Below are 8789 nucleotides of genomic sequence, written 5' to 3'. Positions count from 1 at the left end.
TTATTAGAGAAATATTGTTGATTTGGTTTTGTGATTTAGAAATTAGGATAACAAGAATATTTGTGGATAGTTGAGTACTCTTTCAGAATTTTTCATCAATATGTTGTATTTTAATAATTTTCTTAAAAACTGCTATTTTTGGAAAGTTTTCATTTATTAGAGAAATATTGTTGATTTGGGTTTTGTGATTTAGAAATTAGGATAACAATAATATTTGTGGATAGTTGAGTACTCTTTCAGAATTTTTCATCAATATGTTGTATTTTTTAAATAATTATCTTAAAAACTGTTATTTTTGGAAAGTTTTCATTTATTAGAGAAATATCGTTGATTTGGGTTTTGTGATTTAGAAATTAGGATAACAAGAATATTTGTGGATAGTTGAGTACTCTTTCAGAATTTTTCATCAATATGTTGTATTTTTAAATAATTTTCTTAAAAACTGCTATTTTTGGAAAGTTTTCATTTATTAGAGAAATACTGTAGATTAAGGGTTTGTGATTTAGAAATTAGGATAACAAGAATATTTGTGGATAGTTGAGTACTCTTTCAGAATTTTTCATCAATATGTTGTATTTTAAATAATTTTCTTAAAAACTGCTATTTTGGAAAGTTTTCATTATTAGAGAAATAATGTGATTTGGGTTTGTGATTTAGAAATTAGGATAACAAGAATATTTGTGGATAGTTGAGTACTCTTTCAGAATTTTTCATCAATATGTTGTATTTTTAAATAATTTTCTTAAAAAACTGCTATTTTGGAAAGTTTTCATTTATTAGAGAAATATTGTTGATTTGGGTTTTGTGATTTAGAAATTAGGATAACAAGAATATTTGTGGATAGTTGAGTACTCTTTCAGAATTTTTCATCAATATGTTGTATTTTTAAATAATTTTCTTAAAAACTGCTATTTTTAGAAAGTTTTCATTTATTAGAGAAATACTGTAGATTAAGGGTTTGTGATTTAGAAATTAGGATAACAATAATATTTGTGGATAGTTGAGTACTCTGTCAGAATTTTTCATCAATATGTTGTATTTTTTTAATAATTTTCTTAAAAACTGCTATTTCTGTAAAGTTTTCATTTATTAGAGAAATACTGTAGATTAAGGGTTTGTGATTTAGAAATTAGGATAACAATAATATTTGTGGATAGTTGAGTACTCTTTCAGAATTTTTCATCAATATGTTGTATTTTTTAAATAATTTTCTTAAAAACTGCTATTTCTGGAAAGTTTTCATTTATTAGAGAAATACTGTAGATTAAGGGTTTGTGATTTAGAAATTAGGATAACAAGAATATTTGTGGATAGTTGAGTACTCTTTCAGAATTTTTCATCAATATGTTGTATTTTAAATAATTTTCTTAAAACTGCTATTTTTGGAAAGTTTTCATTTATTAGAGAAATACTGTAGATTAAGGGTTTGTGATTTAGAAATTAGGATAACAATAATATTTGTGGATAGTTGAGTACTCTTTCAGAATTTTTCATCAATATGTTGTATTTTTAAATAATTTTAAAAACTGCTATTTTTGGAAATTTTTAAATAATTTTCTTAAAAACTGCTATTTTTGAAAGTTTTCATTTATTAGAGAAATATTGTTAGATTTAAGGGTTTGTGATTTAGAAATTAGGATAACAATAATATTTGTGGATAGTTGAGTACTCTTTCAGAATTTTTCATCAATATGTTGTATTTTAAATAAATTTCTTAAAAAACTGCTATTTTGGAAAGTTTTCATTTATTAGAGAAATATTGTAGATTGGGTTTGTGATTTAGAAATTAGGATAACAAGAATATTTGTGGATAGTTGAGTACTCTTTCAGAATTTTTCATCAATTAGGATAACAAGAATATTTGTGGATAGTTGAGTATTCTTTCAGAATTTTTCATCAATATGTTGTATTTTAAATAATTTTCTTAAAAACTGCTATTTTTGGAAAGTTTTCATTTTATTGAGAAATACTGTAGATTTGGGTTTGTGATTTAGAAATTAGGATAACAATATATTTGTGGATAGTTGAGTATTCTTTCAGAATTTTTCATCAATATGTTGTATTTTTAAATAATTTTCTTAAAAACTGCTATTTTTGAAAGTTTTCATTTATTAGAGAAATACTGTAGATTTGGGTTTGTGATTTAGAAATTAGGATAACAAGATATTTGTGGATAGTTGAGTACTCTTCAGAATTTTTCATCAATATGTTGTATTTTTAAATAATTTTCTTAAAAACTGCTATTTTTGGAAAGTTTTCATTTATTAGAGAAATACTGTAGATTGGGTTTGTGATTTAGAAATTAGGATAACAAGAATATTTGTGGATAGTTGAGTACTCTTTCAGAATTTTTCATCAATATGTTGTATTTTTAAATAATTTTCTTAAAAACTGCTATTTTTGGAAAGTTTTCATTTATTAGAGAAATACTGTAGATTTGGGTTTGTGATTTAGAAATTAGGATAACAAGAATATTTGTGGATAGTTGAGTACTCTTTATTAGAGAAATATTGTAGATTTGGGTTTTGTGATTTAGAAATTAGGATAACAAGAATATTTGTGATAGTTGAGTACTCTTTCAGAATTTTTCATCAATATGTTGTATTTTTAAATAATTTTCTTAAAAACTGCTATTTTTGGAAAGTTTTCATTTATTAGAGAAATACTGTAGATTAAGGTTTGTGATTTAGAAATTAGGATAACAAGAATATGTGGATAGTTGAGTACTCTTTCAGATTTTTCATCAATATGTTGTATTTTTTAAATAATTTTCTTAAAAACTGCTTTTTTGGAAAGTTTTCATTTATTAGAGAAATACTGTAGATTAAGGGTTTGTGATTTAGAAATTAGGATAACAAGAATATTTGTGGATAGTTGAGTACTCTTTCAGAATTTTTCATCAATATGGTATTTTTAAATAATTTTCTTAAAAACTGCTATTTTTGAAAGTTTTCATTTATTAGAGAATATTGTTGATTTGGGTTTGTGATTTAGAAATTAGGATAACAATAATATTGTGGATAGTTGAGTACTCTTTCAGAATTTTTCATCAATATGTTGTATTTTTAAATAATTTTCTTAAAAACTGCTATTTTTGGAAAGTTTTCATTTATTAGAGAAATATTGTTGATTTGGGTTTTGTGATTTAGAAATTAGGATAACAAGAATATTTGTGGATAGTTGAGTACTCTTTCAGAATTTTTCATCAATATGTGTATTTTTTAAATAATTTTCTTAAAAACTGCTATTTTGGAAAGTTTCATTTATTGAGAAATACTGTAGATTAAGGGTTTGTGATTTAGAAATTAGGATAACAAGAATATTTGTGGATAGTTGAGTACTCTTTCAGAATTTTTCATCAATATGTTGTATTTTTAAATAATTTTCTTAAAAACTGCTATTTTGGAAAGTTTTCATTTATTAGAGAAATACTGTAGATTTGGGTTTGTGATTTAGAAATTAGGATAACAAGAATATTTGTGGATAGTTGAGTACTCTTTCAGAATTTTTCATCAATATGTTGTATTTTTAAATAATTTTCTTAAAACTGCTATTTTTGGAAAGTTTTCATTTATTAGAGAAATATTGTAGATTGGGTTTGTGATTTAGAAATTAGGATAACAGAATATTTGTGGATAGTTGAGTACTCTTTCAGAATTTTTCATCAATATGTTGTATTTTTAAATAATTTTCTTAAAAACTGCTATTTTTGGAAAGTTTTCATTTATTAGAGAAATATTGTTGATTTGGGTTTTGTGATTTATAAATTAGGATAAAAAGAATATTTGTTGATAGTTGAGTACTCTTTCAGAATTTTTCATCAATATGTTGTATTTTAAAATAATTTTCTTAAAAACTGCTATTTTTGGAAAGTTTTCATTTATTAGAGAAATACTGTAGATTAAGGGATTGTGATTTAGAAATTAGGATAAGAAGACTATTTGTGGATAGTTGAGTACTCTTTCAGAATTTTTCATCAATATGTTGTATTTTTAAATAATTTTCTTAAAAACTGCTATTTTTGGAAAGTTTTCATTATTTGAGAAATATTGTTGATTATGGGTTTGTGATTTAGAAATTAGGATAACAATAATATTTGTGGATAGTTGAGTACTCTTTCAGAATTTTTCATCAATATGTTGTATTTTTAAATAATTTTCTTAAAAACTGCTATTTTTGGAAAGTTTTCATTTATTAGAGAAATATTGTTGATTTGGGTTTTGTGATTTAGAAATTAGGATAACAAGAATATTTGTGGATAGTTGAGTACTCTTTCAGAATTTTTCATCAATATGTTGTATTTTTAAATAATTTTCTTAAAAACTGCTATTTTGGAAAGTTTTCATTTATTAGAGAATATTGTGATTTGGGTTTTGTGATTTAGAAATTAGGATAACAAGAATATTTGTGGATAGTTGAGTACTCTTTCAGAATTTTTCATCAATATGTTGTATTTTTAAATAATTTTCTTAAAAACTGCTATTTTTGGAAAGTTTTCATTTATTAGAGAAATACTGTAGATTTGGGTTTGTGATTTAGAAATTAGGATAACAATAATATTTGTGGATAGTTGAGTACTCTTTCAGAATTTTTCATCAATATGTTGTATTTTTAAATAATTTTCTTAAAAACTGCTATTTTTGGAAAGTTTTCATTTATTAGAGAAATATTGTAGATTTGGGTTTGTGATTTAGAAATTAGGATAACAAGAATATTTGTGGATAGTTGAGTACTCTTTCAGAATTTTTCATCAATATGTTGTATTTTTAAATAATTTTCTTAAAAACTGCTATTTTGGAAAGTTTTCATTTATTAGAGAATATTGTTGATTTGGGTTTTGTGATTTAGAAATTAGGATAACAAATATTTGTGGATAGTTGAGTACTCTTTCAGAATTTTTCATCAATATGTTGTATTTTTAAATAATTTTCTTAAAAACTGCTATTTTTGGAAAGTTTTCATTTATTAGAGAAATACTGTAGATTTGGGTTTGTGATTTAGAAATTAGGATAACAATAATATTGTGGATAGTTGAGTACTCTTTCAGAATTTTTCATCAATATGTTGTATTTTTAAATAATTTTCTTAAAAACTGCTATTTTTGGAAAGTTTTCATTTATTAGAGAAATACTGTAGATTTGGTTTGTGATTTAGAAATTAGGATAACATAATATTTGTGGATAGTTGAGTACTCTTTCAGAATTTTTTCATCAATATGTTGTATTTTTAAATAATTTTCTTAAAAACTGCTATTTTTGGAAAGTTTTCATTTATTAGAGAAATATTGTTGATTTGGGTTTTGTGATTTAGAAATTAGGATAACAAGAATATTTGTGGATAGTTGAGTACTCTTTCAGAATTTTTCATCAATATGTTGTATTTTTAAATAATTTTCTTAAAACTGCTATTTTTGGAAAGTTTTCATTTATTAGAGAAATACTGTAATTTAAGGGTTTGTGATTTAGAAAATTAGGATAACAAGAATATTTGTGGATAGTTGAGTACTCTTTCAGAATTTTTCATCAATATGTTGTATTTTTAAATAATTTTCTTAAAAACTGCTATTTTTGGAAAGTTTTCATTTATTAGAGAAATACTGTAGATTAAGGGTTTGTGATTTAGAAATTAGGATAACAATAATATTTGTGGATAGTTGAGTACTCTTCAGAATTTTCATCAATATGTTGTATTTTTAAATGATTTTCTTAAAAACTGCTATTTTTGGAAAGTTTTCATTTATTAGAGAAATATTATTGATTTGGGTTTTGTGATTTATAAATTAGGATAAAAAGAATATTTGTGGATAATTGAGTACTCTGTCAGAATTTTGAGAACAATATGTTGTATTTTTTAAATAATTTTCTTAAAAACTGCTATTTCTGGAAAGTTTTCATTTATTAAAGAAATACTGTAGATTAAGGTTTTGTGATTTAGAAATTAGGATAACAAGAATATTTGTGGATAGTTGAGTACTCTTTCAAAAAATTTCATCAATATGTTGTATTTTTAAATAATTTTCTTAAAAACTGCTATTTTTGGAAAGTTTTCATTTATTAGAGAAATACTGTAGATTAAGGGTTTGTGATTTAGAAATTAGGATAATAATAATATTTGTGGATAGTTGAGTACTCTTTCAGAATTTTTCATCAATATGTTGTATTTTTAAATAATTTTCTTAAAAACTGCTATTTTTAGAAAGTTTTCATTTATTAGAGAAATACTGTAGATTAAGGTTTGTGATTTAGAAATTAGGATAACAAGAATATTTGTGGATAGTTGAGTACTCTTTCAGAATTTTTCATCAATATGTTGTATTTTTAAATATTTTCTTAAAAACTGCTATTTTGGGTTTTTCATTTATTAGAGAAATACTGTAGATTAAGGTTTGTGATTTAGAAATTAGGATAACAAGAATATTTGTGGATAGTTGAGTACTCTTTCAGAATTTTTCATCAATATGTTGTATTTTTAAATAATTTTCTTAAAACTGCTATTTTGGAAAGTTTTCATTTATTAGAGAAATATGTAGATTTGGGTTTGTGATTTAGAAATTAGGATAACAATTGGGTTTTGTGATTTAGAAATTAGGATAACAGATAGTTGAGTACTCTTTCAGAATTTTTCATCAATATGTTGTATTTTTAAATATTTTCTTAAAAACTGCTATTTTTGGAAAGTTTTCATTATTAGAGAAATACTGTAGATTAAGGTTTGTGATTTAGAAATTAGGATAACAAGAATATTTGTGGATAGTTGAGTACTCTTTCAGAATTTTTCATCAATATGTTGTATTTTTAAATAATTTTCTTAAAAACTGCTATTTTTGGAAAGTTTTCATTTATTAGAGAAATACTGTAGATTAAGGGTTTGTGATTTAGAAATTAGGATAACAATAATATTTGTGGATAGTTGAGTACTCTGTCAGAATTTTTCATCAATATGTTGTATTTTTTAAATAATTTTCTTAAAAACTGCTATTTCTGGAAAGTTTTCATTTATTAGAGAAATACTGTAGATTAAGGGGTTGTGATTTAGAAATTAGGAAAAAAAGAATATTTGTGGATAGTTGAGTACTCTTTCAGAATTTTTCATCAATATGTTGTATTTTTAAATAATTTTCTTAAAAACTGCTATTTTTGGAAAGTTTTCATTTATTAGAGAAATATTGTTGATTTGGGTTTTGTGATTTAGAAATTAGGATAACAATAATATTTGTGGATAGTTGAGTACTCTTTCAGAATTTTTCATCAATATGTTGTATTTTTAAATAATTTTTAAAAAAAACTGCTATTTTTGGAAAGTTTTCATTTATTAGAGAAATATTGTAGATTAAGGTTTGTGATTTAGAAATTAGGATAACAAGAATATTGTGGATAGTTGAGTACTCTTTCAGAATTTTTCATCAATATGTTGTATTTTTAAATAATTTTCTTAAAACTGCTATTTTTGGAAAGTTTTCATTTATTAGAGAAATACTGTAGATTAAGGGTTTGTGATTTAGAAATTAGGATAACAAGAATATTTGTGGATAGTTGAGTACTCTTTCAGAATTTTTCATCAATATGTTGTATTTTTAAATAATTTTCTTAAAACTGCTATTTTTGGAAAGTTTTCATTTATTAGAGAAAATATTGTAGATTTGGGTTTTGTGATTTAGAAATTAGGATAACAATAATATTTGTGGATAGTTGAGTACTCTTTCAGAATTTTTCATCAATATGTTGTATTTTTAAATAATTTTCTTAAAACTGCTATTTTTGGAAAGTTTTCATTATTAGAGAAATATATTGTTGATTTGGGTTTGTGATTTAGAAATTAGGATAACAATAATATTTGTGGATAGTTGAGTACTCTTTCAGAATTTTTCATCAATATGTTGTATTTTTAAATAATTTCTTAAAAACTGCTATTTTTTGGAAAGTTTTCATTTTTAGAGAAATACTGTAGATTAAGGGTTTGTGATTTAGAAATTAGGATAACAAGAATATTTGTGGATAGTTGAGTACTCTTTCAGAATTTTTCATCAATATGTTGTATTTTTAAAATTTTTCTTAAAACTGCTATTTTTGGAAAGTTTCATTTATTAGAGAAATACTGTAGATTAAGGGTTTGTGATTTAGAAATTAGGATAACAATAATATTTGTGGATAGTTGAGTACTCTTTCAGAATTTTTCATCAATATGTTGTATTTTTTAAATAATTTTCTTAAACTGCTATTTTTGGAAAGTTTTCATTTATTAGAGAAATATTGTTGATTTGGGTTTGTGATTTAGAAATTAGGATAACAAGAATATTTGTGGATAGTTGAGTACTCTTTCAGAATTTTTCATCAATATGTTGTATTTTTTAAATAATTTTCTTAAAAACTGCTATTTTTGGAAAGTTTTCATTTATTAGAGAAATACTGTAGATTAAGGTTTGTGATTTAGAAATTAGGATAACAATATTTGTGGATAGTTGAGTACTCTTTCAGAATTTTTCATCAATATGTTGTATTTTTAAATAATTTTCTTAAAACTGCTATTTTTGGAAAGTTTTCATTTATTAGAGAAATATGTTGATTTGGGTTTGTGATTTAGAAATTAGGATAACAAGATATATTTGTGGATAGTGAGTACTCTTTCAGAATTTTTCATCATATGTTGTATTTTTAAATAATTTTCTTAAAACTGCTATTTTGGAAAGTTTTCATTTATTAGAAAATACTGTAGATTAAGGGTTTGTGATTTAGAAATTAGGATAACAAGAATATTTGTGGATAGTTGAGTACTCTTTCAGAATTTTTCAT

The sequence above is a fragment of the Brassica rapa genome, chromosome A06, assembly GCF_000309985.2.
Source record: "Brassica rapa cultivar Chiifu-401-42 chromosome A06, CAAS_Brap_v3.01, whole genome shotgun sequence".
NCBI lineage: Eukaryota > Viridiplantae > Streptophyta > Magnoliopsida > Brassicales > Brassicaceae > Brassica > Brassica rapa.
Note: the sequence above shows the minus strand (reverse complement) of the source record.